Below are 21,146 nucleotides of genomic sequence, written 5' to 3'. Positions count from 1 at the left end.
TAGGTGTGTGTGGTGGATGAGGCTAGTGTGTGTGGTGGATGAGGCAAGTGTGTGAGGTGGGAGAGGCAGATGTGTGAGGCAAGTGTTTAAGGTGGACGTGGGTGAAACAGTGAAACAGCTGTGTGAGGCAGATGTGTGAGGCGGCCGTGCGTGAGGTACGAGCTGATATGTGAGGTGGACAGGCAGGTTTGTAAGATGGACGTGAGTGAACCAGTTGTGTGAGGCAGGTGTGTGAAGTGGACGTGGGTGAGGTACGAGTAGGTGGGTGAGGTGGACAGGGAGGTGTGTAAGGTGGACGTGTGTGAGGCAGGTGTGTAAGGTGGATGTGGGTAAGGTAGGTGTGTAAGGTGGACGTGGATGAGGCAGGTGTGTGAGATGAACAGGCAGGTGTGTAAGATGGACGTGGGTGACGCAGGTGTCTGAGATGAACAGGCAGGTGTGTAAGTTGGACGTGGGTGAGGCAGGTGTGTGGGATGAACAGACAGGCGTGTAAGGTGGACGTGGGTGACGCAGGTGTCTGAGATGAACAGACAGGTGTGTAAGGTGGACGTGGGTGAGGCAGGTGTGTGAGATGAACAGGCAGGTGTGTAAGTTGGACGTGGGTGACGCAGGTGTGTGGGATGAACAGGCAGGTGTGTAAGGTGGACGTGGGTGAGGCAGGTGTGTGAGATGAACAGGCAGGTGTGTAAGTTGGACGTGGGTGACGCAGGTGTGTGGGATGAACAGGCAGGTGTGTAAGGTGGACGTGGGTGAGGCAGGTGTATGAGGTTGAAATGGGGTAAGGAGGGGTGGCTGAGGTAGATGAGCTGACGAGAGGTGTGGCAGGAGTGTGAGGTGGCTCAGCTGACGAAAAATGAAGTTGCTTGTCATGTACGGTGGATGAGTTCATGGATACTGATTGACTGTTGAAGGAAGGAGCTCTTCGTGGGGTGGATGAGTTGAATTTAATGATGAGTTGATGAAGGAATAAGTGGTGGATAAGCTGAAGACAAAGGTTCAGGTACTGTTGTCAGGTGAAGCAAGCAGGTGTGGTGGAAATGTTGAAGGACAGTGTCAGAATAAAGAAAAGAAATGATTATAGTCAACGAACAGAAAATTGAGGTGCAAGGGTTGATGGAATGAGTAGTAGTTAGTATTGATAGATGGGTCTCACTACCATCATCTACCATCAGCACACCCTCCACTACCACAATATTGTCACTACTCATCAACCAAAAACAGTACCATAAATCCATCACATAAGTCCACTACCCCCCGCCCCCCAAAGAGACACCACATATACTATCATCACCATAACCAACAACAGACTATTAACACCACAGCCACTACCACCAACGCAGCTCCACAACTACAACTGCCACCACAAATTACCACAATCACTATTACTATACTGTTTTGACGGTGGTGGCGACCATCAGCCACTCACTTTATGTAGTGTTGCCTACTTCTTCCTTCACCTTAATCACCGTATCCCTGTGTCTGCCGTCCTCTCTTCCTACTTCGGCTTTTCTTTCCACCCATCCATCCATCATCTAATCCTGTCACTTTTTATTCCTCTTCTTTCCACTTCAGGTGGCTCTAAACTGTGGCAGGCTGAGTGGTAAACATTTAACCAAATAACTGGGTGGTACGGAGCCTACTATGGTGCCCTTGTTACCTTGGAGGAGAGACGCTAATGTGGCGTCCATCCAGGAACCAAAAGGAACCAAAATTCCGCATTTTATCCCCCGCCTCGCAACAGCGGGGCACTGCCAGCCGCAAGGGAACATTGGTTCATTGCACGAGACGGCCCTGCAGGGACAGTTGCCTGCCTGCGGTTGATGGGTCTACTGGGCCAGACAGACCGGGGTTGATCAACAACAACAAATTGGACCTGAAACTGCCATCTCTTCAACTTGAATGCTGAGCTGTAACGATAGATTAACGCTAGGGATATTATAATAGTCAAACACAAGTTTTATGGAAAAGATGAGTTGCAGCATTATTTTTTTCTGCCACTAGACGACGAGAATGTCACAAAAGGACGAAAATCTGCGCCATGATAGAGTAAAAACAGTATACCAGTATCATTATCCCCATCACTAACACCAGCACTATAGTTATACCTTACCACAGCCACTACCACCACCGCAACTATAACTCCAAGCCCACCACTACCACAAACCCACCCCGCCAAAAGCCCGGACCATCCCACTAGGGAGGCGTGGGGCGGGACCTCCATATACCGGGTGTCAGGTGCTCTTCCTATGCTTCATTGATTTGGACTGCTCCGTGGCGGCTGTTTCGAGCTTTGACTGTATGAATATTTGCATGTAAATATCTGCTACAACACACTTGCTGTCCCTATGTGTACTTCATGGTGTGCAAATTTTATGTATAGTACTTCGGTTTTTATTCACTTGCATGTATATATTCACATAGATGATCTATTTCTAATAATATACACCATGCCCTTCCGTATAATCTACTCGTTTATATTCTTTTGTATGTAACACTGTATATATATTACGTACTTATATCAGCATGTATGCTCGTAGGTATACTTCTGTATAATCATTTGCATATTCTAGTGTAAGCCTGTACCCTGTTTTTTTTTTTTTTTTTTTTTTTATAGTATTTTGTTGATACATGTGTGAATATTTGCTGTAAGTCCTACGTTCTAGCGTCAGTAGTAATTTTGCTCAAGTATTAACCCTTTCATGGCCATGTCTTCTCCTGTATAATATTCCAATTAACGTCAGGAAACTTTATTTAGTTCAATGCCTATACTGAAGGTGTTAATACTGTCACCATTAAATCATGGTTTAGACAACGAGTATTCTAGCAAACACCAGACGATTTTATTCAACAGAGTCACAGGAGCCTGTTAATTTTATTTTTTATGCAAGGAAGAAGGAACCAAAGGCCACGTGCCCGCAAACCGTTCCTTCAAGAAAAAAAAAAAAAAAAAAAGAGCAAAATTCAAGATCCGTTCGTAAGGAGATGCTTGGACACACTGCGTCTGAAAGACTGGAGATCATAGGTAGGGGGAAATACAGACAGACGGAGACAGTTCCAGAGTTGCCTCATTAAAAAAAAAAAAAAAAAAATCTTTTATCTCAGCATCATTATCTGTCTGTGAGGAGGTATCATTAAAACTGTAACTGCCAAGGGGACCTCAAGCCCCTTGTATATGTCGACAATTTTTGACCACTTAACGAAGACAGAACAAGCCTGGCGCGGAATTCACTTACACTGGTCTGATACTACGCCAAGCGACTACGCTTGCCACTAGTGTCTCCTTACACCCTCCAGTGCTGCCCGCGCTTTAGATGATATTCACAAAGCAGAGTGTGAGCTCAGCTGATCAGCCGTAAGGGCAAAAGTTTGAATGCGCATGCGCCATAATCTGGCCAATCACGCGGTTTCTACTTGACGTCATGAGTTAGAACTGACCATTCACCGCGAATCCAGTGATGACGTCACGAGCAAAACACGCGCTTTGAAAACATTGTAGTCACGCGTACTAATTTCTGCTCAGGGGTTACCCCTTCCTTCCCCCCTCTACCCTGGACAGAGGGAAGGGGGGAATCGCGAACAAGTCTACCCCGCCTTCTGCCCCAAACTCCCCCACCCTCCACCTCCAGCTGCCAGTTACTGATTAGACGCAAATTTCCTCATGTCCTGTAAACATGACAACTGTCGTCGCACACGCTTTCAACGTGCAAGATTTCGACTATATTTTTAGAATAAATTATTACCGTATTGAACTGCATTCTCTAATTGAAAATATTCACCATCATTGTAATCCAGCGTCGTCCGCTACACAATTCTGGGTTCCAGTGTTTACCTTTTCACTTCCCCCAGCTCTCTCTCTCTCTCTCTCTCTCTCTCTCTCTCTCTCTCTCTCTGAATTTCCTTTTCCCACCCACTCTTTCTTTTTAAATTTATATAACTTTCTCTTTGCTTCTCTCCCTCTCTCCATCTCTCTCGTTCTTTGTCTTAAGTCTTCCCCGCCTCTCACCCCTCCCCTCCCCCCACCTTTGGCCTGATCAGCAGTTATACCGTCACCGCTCCTTCGTATATTGTGTGCAGGCAATACTGTATTTATCACACACAGGTCAGATGTATGGAAAGCTAATTTATATATATATATATATATATATATATATATATATATATATATATATATATATATATTTGTATTTCTCATTATGTGCCAAGTTCAGAGAGAGAACTCCAGACCAATATTCGTAATTTTTATTAGTGACCGTTCCACTTCACATAGCTGGGTAAGGGAGGCGGTGGCTCAATCGGTAGAGAGGTGGCCTGCAGTCCTAGCGGACCCAGGTTCGAATCCCGGCTAGGGCAGGGAACAGTTTAAGGATTTGAATTTCATTAAATCAGGCTTTACTGATCTACCAGAAGACCCGCCGACATGTCGTAAAAATACCCCCGCTAATACCAATACACCAGTTTTGTATGAGACAGCCCTAGCATGTATTCAATATGGACGGTGAGTGTTAGCGCCGAACTGGTGACATGTAGAGGTGTATGGTATGTAGGAGGACTGCTGGGCCTTGATAGCAGGCTGTGAAGCCTATGCCTAGAGTCGGACACACAAAAAAAAAGCTGGGCTTATAAACTGCACACACACACACACACACACACACACACACACAAAGCTGGGCTTATAAACTGCGCACACACACACACACACACAAAGCTGGGCTTATAAACTGCGCACACACACACACACACACACAAAGCTGGGCTTATAAACTGCGCACACACACACACACACACACACACACACACACACACACACAAAGCTGGGCTTATAAACTGCACACACACACACACACACACACACACACGTTAAATTTTGCACTGCCTGCGTGGCGACTACAAATGTAGTCATTCTAAGAACTGGATTTGCAGTCTCCAAACCTTCCTGTCCCAAACTCCTCATTCAATAACCGGTTTTTTGTCAGTGCAAAATTCAAGTCGTGTTTGGAGCCAGCAGATCCAGTTGTTAGAATGACTATATTTGTAGTCGCCACGCTGTCAGTGCAAAATTTAAGTCGTGTGTGTGTGTGTGTGTGTGTGTGTGTGTGTGTGTGTGTGTGTGTGTGTGTGTGTGCAGTTTATAAGCCCAGCTACCCAGCTGTGTGAAGTGGAACGGTCACTCTAATAAAAATTACGAATATTGGTCTGGTGTTCTCTATCTGAACTTGGCACATAATGAGAAATACAATTATATTTATAAAAAAAAATTAGCTTTCCATACATCTGACCTGTGTGTGATAAATGTTGCCTGCACACGATATACGAAGGAGCGTTGACGGTATAACTGACTGCTGATCAGGCCTAAGGTGGGGGGAGGGGAGGGGTGAGAGGCGGGGAAGACTTAAGACAAAGAACGAGAGAGAAGATGGAGAAAGGGAGAGAAGCAAAGAGAAAGTTATATAAATTTAAAGAGTGCGGGAAAAGTAAATTGAGAGAGAGAGAGAGGGAGAGAGAGAGAGAGAGAGAGAGAGAGAGAGAGAGAGAGAGCTGGGGGAAGTGAAAAGGTAAACACTGGAACCCAGAATTGTGCAGCGGACGACAATGGATTACAATGATGGTGAATATTTTCAATTTGAGAATGCAGTTCAATACGGTAATAATTTATTCTAAAAATATAGTCGAAATCTTGCACGTTGAAAGCGTGTGCGACGACAGTTTAGTCATGTTTACAGGACATGAGGAAATTTGCGTCTAATCAGTAACTGGCAGCTGAAGGTGGAGGGTGAGGGAGTTGGGGGCAGAAGGCGGGGTAGACTTGTTCGCGATTCCCCCCTTCCCTCTGTCCAGGGTAGAGGGGGGAAGGAAGGGGTAACCTCTGAGCAGAAATTAGTACGCGTGACTGTACATACATCGCCACTCGGTAATTGTTTGTCAGGCGCTACATAAAACACTAACATGGGAGGGAAAGTGAATTATCACCGAAGGAAAGACAACTTCACCCCTCAAGAGTGTGATATACTCGTTAGTGAGGTAGCTTGTAGAAAAACAATTATTATGGAGAAGTTATCTTCCAGGGTTAGTGCTCAGCAAAAGAGCTGCATGGGAAGCAATAACCACTGCGGTGAACAGCGTGGCCCCCTGCATTAGAAATGTAGAGGAGGTCAAAAAAAGATTCAGCGATTTGAAAATGCAGTTGAAGAGGAAGGAAGCAGAGAGAAGGCGCTCAGCGGCTCAGACTGGTAAGTTAAAAATACAGCAGACAAAACCGTCATTATCCCCGAGCATGCACATGACTGTCCTATGTTACATAATTTACAAGTACATCCACAATGGCACCAAAAAATCTAATAAATATAGTCATTGTATATCTTGATGTGTTCATGTTTTACAGTGTTCATTATTTGAATGTAGGAAAAAATGGCACGTTCTTCAGGTTAGGAAAAAATGGCATATTTTGAGAATTTATTCATACACTTTAACCTCAAAGTTTACATATTTCTTATTACCTTACCTAACCTAACCCAGCCCAGCCCTACCTAACCTAACCTACTTATCCTAACAACCTAACTTAAACCTAACCTAACCCAACCCAATCTAAGTCAACCTGACCTAACCTAACGTAACCCAGCCCAGCCTAACCTAACCTAATCATTATTCTTAAGTACCATTTTTTTCCCCTACACAAGAACAAGTTAGGTTAAAGGTCCAGGGTGCTTTGTGGGTGTGCTTGTAAATATATACCATAAAACATGCATGGATATTATATTGTGCATTGCATTATAATTTTGAAAATTGATAAAGGGTCTAAGTACATTAGATGCAGTGCACATATTTTTATACATACCGGTAAACTATTGAATTATAGGAAAGTTAGGTTTAGGTTAGGCAACATCTTTAGTGAATGACTTTATTTTTTAAAAGAGACAATGAATGTAGGAAGGAAAAATAAAAGGTCCATTTTGAACTGTTGCAGATTGAATGTTTCTGGAAAGCAACTCCAAGGAAGTGAATTCCAGAGTGTAACTTAGTAATTCTGGGGATAAAATAATTTTGATAATTGGAAGTTCTACATAGTGGTGGTGAGAGTGTAAAATTATGGGCATTCTCAGCAGCCCTAGTACGGTACTGCAGGGAAACATGCAAAAAGGTGGTACAATGAAGTAAGTTCCTCGGAACATTTGCCGTAATAATATCTGTAGAGTAAAGCAAGGGATGCAACATTTCTTCGCATGAACAATGGAGGAAGGTCCTGTGAGACTGCAGGGTTGTTGATTAATCTAGTAGCTTTGTTTTGAATTTTGTCCAAATGCCTCAATGCCACCACTCCACAAGGGTGAGCAGTATTCCATGTGAGAATGCACATGCCTTTTATATACTATAGTGACCAACTGCTCATGTGTGAAGAATTCTCAAACTCGTTACAGTAGTCCCAGTTTTTTAGAAGCAGCTTTAGCAATAGATCTGACGTGAGATGTCCAGCTTAGGTTGGCTGTCAGTGTTACTCCAAGGATATCAATACTAGAGGAGACAGGGATATTTACATTATTAAAAATTATAAGGGTGTCACTACATGTGCAAAACATGCAGTATTGTTAGCAAAAACAGTTTTTTTTTTCCCTTAAGTTTAGGGAAGGGACCGCAATTACAGTACCATACAGTATACTTTAGTGTCAGTGTATCCTGCTTGTGGTTTTGAAATTTTATGGTGTCCTTTCAACGATGAAAAAATGAAAGAATTTCCTGTACATCTAATGCTGGTGCTTATTATTTTAGGTGGAGGGCCACCGGACTGTAAGGAGCGCACACCGCTGGAGGAGATCTTGCTCTCTCTCATTGGCAACAAAGCCATTGAGGGCCAGCCGTTGCCAGAGACTGACCCATCTTATCCAGCTACCCTGCCTGTTGCTGCAGCTACCTTTCCCTCCCCTGCTCAGCCTGCTGCTTTGACTCCATTTAATCTGCCTCACACATCTGCCTCTCAGCCAGCACCAGTGACTCCAGCAGCCCTTCCTGTTCCTGGAACTGCTGCTGAGCAAGCATCAGCACCCCGTCATGTCAAACGATGTCTTTTGGCTGAATATCCAGCACATGCAGCTACAGCATCAAACAATTCAAGCCTGCCTGATGATATCCTTGTTGGAGGTAAGACTAGTTCAGTGTTGTGGTGATGATTACTGAGCAATCAATACATATAATTCCTTCTTCCTAATGCACTGCAGCATTTATAGCCGGTGAATCACCTGCCTTGCTTTAAGGCTGATGTTCAATACAGAGCCGTACTAATTATTACTTATTAGGTTTGAAGTGTTGGAATGGCTCTAATGAATGAGGGTGGGGTGTGGGAGCTTGTGGTGTTGTCAGCTGATGATATTGTATTGCTGAGATTAATGGCATAATAGGCTTACTGCAAAACCTTTACTGGACTGGGAGAAGAAGAGGCAGGATAGTAAAAGGTATATATATATATATATATATATATATATACGTATATATATATATATATATATATATATATATATATATATATATATATATATAATTATATATATATATATATATATATATATATATATAATCAAAAAGTTATTGGCTGGGTTGGGGTTTAGGTTTAGTGAATGGAAATGTCAGCACTGAAGTGTTTTAAGGGAGGTCAGTCAAATGGTGAGCGGCTGGCATGAAGACTTGTGTGTGGCATCCCGTTCTAGGAAATTTACACCTTTTGTTTCATACATTAAGCATGCCTTTTTATTTCAGGTGTAACAGAGGACACACCTTTTGAGGATGAGTGCACGGCCTACACCTAGGAAGAGGAGGCGTCGTTCACTTAGTTGTAGCGTGGCTGTGAACAGTGACTCCTCCAAGCAGATTATCCGCCAGCAAGAAGAAATGCTGACTGCAGTACGAGGAATGGAGGCAGGCATAAATACTTTAAATACAACGATGTCCTCCATTGATAATTCTTTTAAGTCTTTAGTGAAGATTTCAACCAGAATGGCACCAGAATAGCCTTTGACAATGGTGACATTCCTAAAGCAGTTTGGCCATACAGCCTAGAGTCCCTAAGGAAGGCCAAGATTGGGTCCCCACAAAGCAGCTTTGCAGGAAAGCCTGGGTAACTTATGCCACTCCGAGGTTCTTTGGCCTTTATTATTTAGTACTATCTGTACTATGGGTAGCCAGTATAAAACTGTGACAGTGTATTGAATGCAATGCAGATAACTGTGATAGGTGTGAAACTGTGATGATGCAATGAAGTCAGCACAATGAATAACGTGATAATGCAGTGAAGTCAGTGCAATAAATAACTGTGATGGTATTTAAACCTAAGTACAAATTTTTTCTTACTACACTTTTACTTCATTTATAAAGTATAGATAGTAGTTAAACTATTAGTGTACTAACTTCTCTTATCCTTGTGAAATAATTTAAACAAGAGGCTGGGCTCATCCAAATAGTCTGGTTTGTCTCTGACTACAGTGAAAAGGGGTTGCAAGAAATTCAGGGAGGATGGGACTGGTTTGGTTATGTGTAAAGGATGGGAGAGAATAATACGGTGCAGAGAGAAGGAATATAGCCAGTTTAAAACCGTGATAATGCAGGTAATTTTTTTTTTTCCCCGATTTTGGATGACTCCTCTGTAAAACCTAAATCTTGAAGCCAGTACTATAAAGACTGATAATGCAGGTAATTTTTTTTTTTGCTCTGTAAAACCTAATCCTTCAAGCTAGTATTATGAAGACTGATAATACAGTGAAAGTGTAATAAATAACTGTGATAGGTATTTTTCTTATTACATGTATTTTGTATACAAAATAAAAGAAACTATACTATACTAATTTTATCATATCCATGTAAAATTAGTTAAGAGGTTGGGTGCTCTACTTGTATTAAGGCCATATGGAAGTGACAAATAACGTACTGTAAATCTTACTGTATGTTAAAGTTCTAATGACGAGAGGGAGGGTTCATACAAATAGTCTGGCTTATCTCTGACAAGAAAGGGAGGGTTCATCCGAATAGTCTGTTTTATCTCTGACAAAGAAGTGGTTGCAAGAAATTTAGGGAGGATAGGACTGGTTTGGTATCAAAGACAAGTTTGTCTTTTTACCAGGACATTTCATGAAATACTATTACACTCCTCAAAGTTCCCGTTATTCACTTCTTGTTGTCAAGGAACTCCTTGACATCATTGTAATTTCTTGTCCTTTGGATGACTTCTAACCATTCAAGCCAGTCTTGCAAAGGCTTTGCAAGAAGCTTATTAGACAGGTTAAAATGCATTTTTAAATTATAAAAAAGTTATATAGCAGCTGGCCTACAGTTAACACTAAGGAGGATTTTACATAATCCCATACTCCACCTGAAAGTTGAGTTCCCTCCCATCTCCGGAGAGGAGTTGTTTGGGTTATGGGCCTATTTGCACCACAAACGTGGTGGGTGCTGGGGTTTCAGTATCTCTACACCCCATCTCTTTTTAGATGTTTGTTTAACCAGCCTAATGGGCTTACTGTAAAGCTTTAACAAGACTGGAAGAAGAGAATGGGGTAAGAGAAAAGGGAAAAAAATACATGGCAGGGAAGAAAAAGAACCCTTCCTATTTATCTGGCCTTGGGACTGGCACCAAGGTAGAGAGGGCCCATCTCAGGTGTGACATTGTATCATCTCATGGTAGCCTAGCCAAAATTTATCAGCTCGTGGGAGAATAACTGATCATGCAGTGAAATCAGTAGAAATACATAACTTTACTGGGTATCATCAAATGGATTTAAACCAAGTACAGCATTTTTCTTGTTGTTTATTACTTTACATATATAATATAAAACATATTTAATACAAAACACTGTCTCCTGCGCCACTGCTACGGATAATAATTCCATCTTGCTGAGTTGCTGGGTAAATGGAGGTGCCTCTCACTTCAAAACCCGTGACAGGTGTGGGGATAAATACGTTTCGGTGATACAGTAGTTTCGGATGTAAGCGTGGTTCTTCATGGATGAATAAGTATTTTAGTGGATATATGTATCAGTGAGTAGTATTGTTACAAGTTAAGTATCTGATAAGCATTTCTAATAAATAGGATACTTTTCCTCAAGATTGCGTGTGCTTTAGCCGAGGTACTTATGCTACCGGTATGGAGATCCTTTTGTTTTGGGGCCGTCGATATGCCATATCTATTCGTGCATTTTTTTACTTTTTCGAGAATATTTTTACTTTTTCGAGAATAATGTGCTACTACCCATAGAAATGTACATAGAATACCAAGTTTATCGAAAATGTTACCCATGTTGCATGATAATTTGCCATTATATATAAATATGAGTTAGTATCTCCACGAGTCCCAAGTTGATGGTGTAAGTATTTGTAGAAATGTGACAACGTCGCATTAGCGTAGTATGCTTTGTGAATACCACCTACGCTCAACGTAGGGTGTACGCTCGGTGTAAGCCTTTCGTGAATCCGGCGCCTGGCCTCTATATTACTACTGACTGCACTCTGCAATGTGGGATGCGGGGTAGTAAAACGATCCACAAACTATGTATCTATCTATCTATTGCCAGGCGCCTTAATCCCGTAAGGGGTGGTCAAAAACAAATCTCCTCCATGTCGCCCTGTCCCCCACCATTTCACTGCCCTGCTCCCAGCTCACACCCCCCGTCTCATATAGCCTACCTCTCCACTCCATCCCTCCATCTCATTCTCGGCCTCCCCCTTCCTCTCTCCCCCCCTCCACCTCACTCACATACTCTCCTCGTTCACCTCAAAAACTGAGAGCCTGTCAACACCTTCCCATCCTTCATTGCAACCTACGAGCCTCAGCACAAATGACGGCCATTGAACCCCACTTCCTAACTGCAGGTAAAGCGATCCATCCAATCCTAAGTTGCCCCATGAGAAGCGTAGGAGCCCAGGGCTAGGCAAGTTGGTCCTAACATTTAAGACGAGTGACCAGCCTCATTCATCCCTGAGTGGCATTACGTGAGCAATAAACCCCAACCATCCCTTAGATATAAACCTACACAGGCTCAATCTGATTGGAGCGCTTTAATTATCCACTAAACCACCAGGCGCCGTAATTTGGTTATAAGGTTACCACCCCACGAAATAAATGGTTTCCTGGTGTACAGGAAACCATTTGGCTTGTCACTCAGTGTAGAGTCACCCATAGGCAGAAAGAAGAGGAAAGAATGAAGGATAGAAAGACAGAAGAGGGAGTCCAAAGTCACCCGTAGGAAGAAGAAGAAAGAATGAAGGAAAGAAAGACAGGAGAGGAAGGAAAGAAGGAAGGAGAGGAAAGGGCAGACACCCGAAAGCAGCTCTATAATATCGAGTGAGTGGATGGTAAGCGCACCCACCTACTGCAACGGTAGATAACTGAACTTAACCCCCTTTCAATCACATGACGTATTTTGTAGTTATTATTGCTGCAACTTGGTGATCTTACTCATATTTGGGGTGATGTCCTGCAATGAAGGGGTTAACGAAGGCTGTATAATAACCACGACAGTTCGAAAATTCTCCCTCAATCCGAATGAAATCGTCAGGTAGCAGCATGAAAAAAAAAAAAAAAAAAAAAAAAAGTCAAAAGTGACGCGGCTAACCTTTTCCCATGTAACTATGGCTCTGAAAGGAGTGTTTACAACGACAGAAAAGCACGTGAAAAACGAAATGTTGCGGAGTCAATGTTTGTGTCTATCAGTCGCAGCTGCCGGAATATCACCAATATGACATGAGAAGGTGGGTTCAAATGCTAGCATATGAAAAAACGTACTGCCAGGACCGCAAAACAGAAACAAAATGCGGGAATCAGAGGACAATATTCATATCAATGGGGCAGCGAGACAGGCAAAAAAAACAAGAATACCCGTGGACATATAAATAGATTGCCAGGCAATTATTACTGACCGAAAGACAGCCATAAACAGAAGGACAGACTGGCAGACAGAGACACAGATTTACCAGAAAATTCAATGGACTGAGAATATGCTATACCGGCGTGGATGACCGACTGTGACGCAGGACATTACATTTTATATATACACATATACATATACATGTGTGTGTGTGTGTGTGTGTGTGTGAGAGAGAAAGACCCTGAATCCATCAGTCTTACAGCCTGACTCCTAACCGTTTTCTCCTTTCCAGTCTGTTTTCTCATTATAGTGATTTTCTATCAATTCTCCTTCATCTTAGAGCCCTCATTTCCAACCATTATTCTCTCTCTCTCTCTCTCTCTCTCCCTCCTATTCTTGAAATTTGTAAGGAGTGTTGGTCTACTGTTATTTAGGTCAAGTCACCGAGATAGAGATAGAGAGAGAGAGAGAGAGAGAGAGAGAGAAATAAACAACGGTGGGGGGGGGGGAATAAGGCAGGGAAAGGGAGGCATTTTGAACATAGATCCTACAATGTTTGTGCTTTTCCCTCAGTTTATTCCAGTTAACACCAGACGATGTTATTCAGATGGAAGTATGTCTGAGCCAGAGGGTATTCAAGCTTTCTTCATGAACTCTCAAAGTCTTCCAACCACCCTCACTTCAGACGATTTTATTCAGTTGAGAGCGACTAACTGGAGCCTGGCAGAGTTAAGATTAAAGACAGATGGAAAGGGAGAGACTGAAAAATCGCCAATATAAAAAGGGAGGATATAATTTTGTCAGTAATATTCACAGATTTGTGGTAGGTGGGGGCGCTCACCATCCACTCAATCGATGTAGTGCTGCTCTCAGGTGTCTGCCCTTTCCTCTTCTCCATCCCTCTTTCCTTCCATCCTCTTCTGTCTTCCTTTCCTTCATTCTTTCCTTGTCCTTCTGCCTATGGGCAACTTTACACTCCCTCTTCTGTCTTTCTTTCCTTCATTCTTTTCTCTTCCTTCTGCCTGTGGGTGACTCTACACTGAGTGACAGGCCAAATGGTTTCCTGTACATCAGGAAACCATTTACTACGCTGGGTGGTAACCATATAACCAAATTTTGGCGCCTGGTGGTTTAGTGGGTAATTATTGCGCTCCAATCGGACTGAGCCGGTGAAGGTTTATATCCAAGGGATGGTTGGGGTTGATTGCTCATGTAATACCACTCAGGGATGAGTGAGGCTGGTCACTCTCATCATAAATGTCGGGACCAACTGCCTAGCCCCGGGCTCCTACGCTCCTCATGGGGCAATGTAGGATTGGATGATAGATGATAGAATATTCACAGATGAAAGACTATGATATTCACAAAGTGATCATCATATTCACAACAAAAATTCTATCACCATCATATTAAAAATTTTATCCTATCACTATAATATTTACAAGCGGAAAGCTTGTACCACCATCATATTCACACACAAAAAAAAAGTCACCATAAAATTTACAAGGGTAAATTCAATCACCACAATATTTACAAGGGGAAAATTCCTATCACCAAACTATTTACAGGGGAAAAAGTCTATCACCATAATATTTATAGGGGGAAACGTCTATCACCATAATGTTTACAAGGAGAAATGTCCTATCGCCATAATGTTTGCAAGGAGAAAAGTCCTATCGCCATAATACCTACAAGGGGAAAAGTTCTAGCTCCATAACACTTACAAGGGGAAATCTATCACCACAGAACTTACAGGGGAATACTATCACAATAATATTTACAATGGGAACAGTCCTATCATCATAATATTTACAAGGTGAAAACTATCACCACAACGTTTACAAAGGGAAAATCTATCATCATAATATCTATTTGGAAAATGTCAACGAAGGAAAAAGTTTATTACCATATTCCTGACGAAGGACAAATTTCTTGGACTGTTTCTTCAACTTCAAATCAAGCTAGCAATACTTAAGAAACTGTAGAAAAAAATCAAGCTAGCAATACTTAAGAAACTGTAGAAAAAATGGGAGTTAATACTTATCCCAGCGACGCCCGGTGCCAGGTACACTATAGTCGCGGCGGGCGACCCTGAGGTTGTTATCGTGCCCTGGCAACTACCATTCAAAAGTGCGTCTGATTTCGTGTATAATATGAGACGCATGTGATTCGTATATAATATGTTCGTGTATAATAATAATCGTGTATAAACGTGCATAATAATATGATCCGTGTATGATATGAAATCGTACGCACTTTTGAATGTCAAGTTGCCAGGGTACGATAATGACAACCTCAGAGTCGTGCTCCGCGACTATAGGCAAAACTCACCTGGAGGAAGAAAGAAAATTACGGTACTACATTTAGTGATACCACTCTCTGTCTGTCTGTCTGTCTGTCTGTCTCTCTCACTCTCTCGTTGCCCTCCAGTCCCCTCCTTCCTTCTTACCATACCTTTCTTCCCTCCCTTTCTCCCTCCCATTTTCCCCTACATCCTCCACCCCCCCCCCCATCTTCCTCTTGCATTCTCTCCTTTTCTTTCCTCCCACCCTCAGTACTTCAATGCTCGTCCTTGCCTCCCCTCCCGCTTCTTAATCCATTCTTCCGCCCTTCCCCATGTACGTGCCTCCTCTCACTTTAATGGTGTGGCAGGCGAGAATGCTGTTTATTTCACCAATACCCTATAACAAGCACGGCACCGAATTTGTGTTATTTCGAAAACTGATCATGTAAGAGAATATCTACACATATTATTGGAAAACTTATGAAAAAGTAACAGGTGCTGCGTAAGTAGCTATCTTTAAAATCGCTACTACATATCGATAAAAAAACTACACAAAATAACGTCCAACTGAGTACAAGCAGCACTGAAACTGTTATTTCCGAGACTACCAAATCTATAAACGATCTACATACATAGTCCTGCGAAAATGTAATAAGTGTTATTTTAATGACTTCTCAAATTTCTCCACTGTATTGCCCCCAAATAGAGGAAAATGCTTAAATTCACCCTGAACTACTGAAACTACCCTATTCTGGAAACAAACCTACAGTGCATTTCCGTACATCATTACAAAGTTTAAGAAAATGTAACAGATGTTACTTACGTAGTTTTTCTCCAAATCATCCACAATACTGACAAAAAATAGAAGTGCCAAACTGAGCACCAAACACCAATTAGATTTTTTCTTTCCGGAGACTATTCAGTCTTAAACGGACATTAGCACATTGAGGGAAGGCTTATGAAACAGTAATACCTTAGCTGTTAAGAGACTTTCTGAATATCGCCACAACAATGGGGAAAAAAAAAAAAAAAAGGCTAAACTAAGCACCAAAACTGTGATATCTCGGAAACTATGAACATTACATCGGACCCACACATACCATTTCAAAACTTCTGTTAAAGTATTAAAAATGTTACTTACGGTACTTGGCTCTTCTTAAAATTCGCCACCAAACCGCCGAACAAGGATCATTCATAGTTAACAGTTAAGAAAATTCTGTTCTATTGTAATTTCTCCAGCTACGCGTGCATACAAAACTATCAACAGCGAAATGCCTGAATTAACGTAAGGATGTTGCAACCCCACCGCCCAGCACTTGTGTCGCAAACAAACCTGTGTCATACTTCCCACGAACCAGGACAGGGAGATACTTTATTACTTTTAGCTTCCTTAATCTTTTCCACTTTGTTACGTTTAGCTTCCTTTACCTTTTCAACCTTATTACTTTTAGTTTCCTTAACCTTTTCAACCTTCTAATATACTTTAGTTTCCTTAACCTTTTCAACCTTATTACGTTTAGCTTCCTTACTCTTTTCAACCTTATTACTTTTAGCTTCCTTAATCTTTTCAACCTTATTACTTTTAGCTTCCTTAATCTTTTCAACCTTACTACTTTTAGCTTCCTTAATCATTTCGACCTTACTACTTTTAGCTTCCTTAATTTTTTCCACCTTACTACTTTTAACTTCCTTAATCTTTTCCACCTTACTACTTTTAGCTTCCTTAATCTTTTCCACCTTGCTACTTTTAGCTTCCTTAATCTTTTCCACCTTGCTACTTTTAGCTTCCTTAATCTTTTCAACCTTATTACTTTTAGCTTCCTTAATCTTTTCAACCATATTACTTTTGGCTTCCTTAACCCGCCCCGTCCCATCGACATATGGGTACGTTGTAACGATTTGCATTTGCCAGTCCCAGTGACGTACAGGTACGTCGTGCAATTGCAAGGTCCCTAATTTGCACAATTTTCAATTTTCGCACGTGATTTTTCGTATGTATACACGGGACACCTTCCTCTATTCCTCTACAAGATGCCAAGCAGGGACAATGCCTTACACCGCATAACCTCCCCCCTCCCCCCTCACGCCATTGTCTCGGCAATTCACCTGTTACCAGTGACCTGGCTAGTAAAGATATTCAGGGCCAGAGTGATTCCCCAATTGATGACAATGTGGAGGACAATGTTTACATAGCATTAGAAGAAGAAACAGCCAGAAATAATGATCAGGTAATGTGGCAAAAAAAGGTCAGGTATGGTGATTAGTCAGTGAGTGAAACAATGCTTATAATGCCTTTATTACTGATTGAAAACCAATATACTCTCATACTACATATACAGTCATACCAAGTAAATAAATAAATACCGTTTATGAGTGGATAAAATAGTTACCCTCCCATAGAACTCGTTTTCTTTGGTGCCAGCATGTTAGAAAACCCAGTCAGGTAAGGAGGAACTCCTACCTGGATTGGGTATTTTAAACCTCAGGTGAGCGATTTCTCTATGAATTTTCGATGTTTCTCACCAAAAGCGAAGGTTTTAGCCAAAAATAAAAAATTCAAAAATACCTCGGGACTGGGGGATGTCGGAGGTGCGGAAAACCTCGGGACGTGACGGGTTAAGCTTTCCAATCGCTACACAAAGCTACTATGCCCTGCTGTGGCATGATCTCCAGATGCGTGATCAGTATTGCCGTGGTCATAGTTTAAAGTTTACTGATACAGGAAAGATAGCTGGACGAAAATGCATCGCTTCAGAAAGCCAGCTGCCCTTTGACATGAGGACATAGAGGCATCGTTACTAATGCCTGTATGAAGTGTACAGTCGTGGCCATAAATAATCACCTATCCTCCTGCACCCCGTGCCTCAGACTGGCTTGTTTATGCGCAGCAAGTCACACTGGAGTGAGAGGGGATGAGAGGGAGGGGACAGACAGAGAAGGGAAGGTGGTTGGGGGGGGGATGAGCGATGGTGCTGGGGTGGAGTGAGAGAGGGGAGGGAGGGGAGGGAGAATGAAATGTGAAGTTGTGGCCACATAATTTGTCTATTTTCTTTCATTCAAGGCATCATATAAAGGAGTTACTATTCGGTAGATAAAGCTGCATTACACCTAGTATAGCGCCGTCAGATAACATGCTTCAGATAGGTGGTATTATCAAGGACTGGCTCGTGAGAGAAATATACTGATGTGACAGATCGCACCTTAATGCGGAACCAGATATTTGCATTTATCCCTGTATTTTGACTTCAGACGCAGAATGGAATCTGGATGGCTTTGACTTCTGTAATGTTTGTGTAAGAAACGCCCTCTACCCTTACATGTAATTACCTTTTGGAACTAAATATTATATGCAACCTTTGACATGGCTGTGTCCACAGTAAACATGATCACCCTCTATACAGTCATCATCATGTCAATTCAATAATTATTTAATGACATCTTCATATGAAAAGGCTATTTAAAATAATTGTGCATAAAAGGTAAATAAATTTGATGTCTGTGCTCATGGATGGATATGATAACGATATCTATCATAATCTGTTAGAGGGAAATGAAACAAAATCCTACCCAAACTCCCAAAATATATCAATGTCAATGTTTACCGACACTGGTCAAGCAAAAGCAACCAGGAAAGGCTTAGTAAGCAGTCCAGTGGCCTCATGCCTTAAAAACCTCATGCAGTCTTCGCGGCACCGGGGAAACAATGTTGTTGATGGTTTGCTGGTTTCATCTGAACAGCTCCCACTCGTCCTTGGTGTGCTTGTCCTGGAGGAGGCGGCCCGTGTCCTCTCGTTCTCTGGCTTCCTCGCGTTGACAGTCTGAACCCACACAATCTCGATGGCTCTGTACTAGTATTTGATCTGTCACATCAGTATACTTCTCTCACGAGCCAGTCCTTGATATCATCACCTGATATGTCACGTCAGTATACTTCTCTCACGAGCTAGTCCTTGATATCACCGTCTGATCTGTCATGTCAGTATTCTTCTCTCACGAGCCAGCCCTTGATATCACCACCTATCTAAAGTTTGTTATCTGACGCCGCTATACATGGTGTAATGCAGCATTATCTACCGAATAGTAACTTCTTTATATGATGCCCTGAATGAATGAGATCAGACGAATTATGTGGCCCAGCTGCCCGAGAATTTCGGAAGAAAATGTGAAGGGGAGGCACAACTGAAGCAAGTTCGTCAGAGCACTTACAGTAACAAAAAAGCGGTAAAATAATGCTAAAGAAGCAACATCTCTAAGTACTGGTAATGGAGGAAGGTCCTGCGTAATGGCAGGATTATTGATTAATCTAATGGCTTTATTTTGAATTTAGTCCAACTGCCTCAATGCAACCACTCCACATCCACTCCACAGTGACGAACAGTATTCATTCTCGCTCCCCGACCTCCCCTCCCTCACTCTACCCCAGCACCATCGCTCGGCCCCCCCCACCACCCACCTTCCCTTCTTTCTCTGGCCCCTCCCTCTCAGCCCCTCTTACTCCAGTGTGACTTGCCGCGCATAAAGGAGCCAGTCTGAGGCACGGAGTACAGGAGGATAGGTGATTATTTATGGCCACGACTGTACATTGTAGGTATTGATGATGGGGCAATAAGCTAATCTTATTGCTCCAGTTCGCCGATGTGCTAGAGATTTTTGTAACGTTAAAGGAACTTATATGAAGGTGGTGTAGGGAACCCCGAATCTGAGAAGTTTTATTCCTGACAGGTTTCACCAACAGGTTTCTTCAGAGAAATGAATTCACTCGGGCGAGCCTGACTTTTCATAGGAACCTGGCGGATCCAGTGCATCCCAGTGGCCCTGAAATGGCATGTCTGCTGAGCGCTGATTGGTCCGTTTTCTCCCTCTCCCTAACCTGATAACTTGGGCTCCTATATGTGACCAAACCATGTCACCTATGCATTTGTTGCTGTGTTTGTTTTTGTTTGTGGTTATGTGCAGGGCATCCGAAGCTTTTCTGTGTGTTCTTGTTACACTCCTTTCTTGCACTACTGCGTCTTTCCATCTTGGTAGATGACCTTTATCGTCCATATAATTAACTACGGCGCTAGTTGTGCGGTGATGTTTCACATGTGTTCTACGTTCTTTTAACCCGCCCCGTCCCATCGACGTATGGGTACGTTGCAACGATTTGCATTTCCCAGTCCCGGCGACGTACCGGTACGTCGTGCAATTGCAATGTGCATAATTTCGATAATTTTCAAAATTCGCGCTTGATTTGCGGTACGTACCCTCGCATGACCTTCCCCTACCTGCCACCAGGCGGGGACACTCGGCGACCCCGCACGACCCGTGCTAGCCCACCACTCGTCCACTCACCTGGTAGCCACGGTCCTGCTCAGACATGGCTAAGAGAGGTCTCTCAGACAGCGAAATTCAAGTCGCCCTGGACACCTTTACCGGCGACAGTGATTTCCCACTGGATGACGAGGATATGGACAAGGATTATGTGCAGCCAGAGGAGGAAGAAACCACCTGCAGTGACGAGGAAGTTCCGTCTCCCAGGAAGCGGCAGTACGTGACTTACCGTGCTGCTAGAGAGGGGCAGGAGGCAAAGAAGGCACGTGCAATATCCTATCCCTATCCCCAGCGTGATTTGGAACCAGAATTCGAGGACGAGGACGAGGATGAGGACGATGATGGAGCCGTGGGATGTGCTGCCACGTGGTATGGACGTGAGGTAATAACACATCGTGGCCCAGAGCGCACACCACGTCGTATGAGCAGGTGTGGGCCTAGCATTTTGTTTGGGGAGCTAGGAAGTCAAGTGGAGGGAATGGTGAGTGAAAGGAAAAGTCCAGGGAGGATTAGGGAAAGTGAGAGTGACATGAGTGAGTCATTGCTCTCCCTACGTAGTGTGAGGAGGCGTAGTGGATCACGTGGGCCAGTGCAGGTGTGTTCCTTATCACGTGGGGTTGTGAGGGAGGGGGAAGGTGGGGAGGAACCACTCCAAAGCACGTCTTATGCTCCCCAATATTCCCTAACACGTGGTCGAGCTAGGGTGCGTG

The 21,146-nt window shown here is 42.9% G+C and overlaps 1 protein-coding gene across 1 annotated transcript in view; it reads right to left on the bottom strand.

Moving 5' to 3' along the window:
* LOC145412580 (glutamate receptor 1-like) overlaps window positions 1-21,146 on the bottom strand; it is a 165,501-nt gene that overhangs the window by 134,184 nt on the left and 10,171 nt on the right. The window lies entirely within an intron of this gene.

This window comes from Coenobita brevimanus, chromosome 1 (assembly GCF_032717465.1).
Source record: "Coenobita brevimanus isolate Jiangsu-jjx chromosome 1, ASM3271746v2, whole genome shotgun sequence".
Classification (NCBI taxonomy): Eukaryota; Metazoa; Arthropoda; class Malacostraca; order Decapoda; family Coenobitidae; genus Coenobita; species Coenobita brevimanus.
The sequence above is the reverse complement of the archived record's forward strand: the minus strand, read 5'-3'. Positions and strand labels throughout refer to the sequence as shown.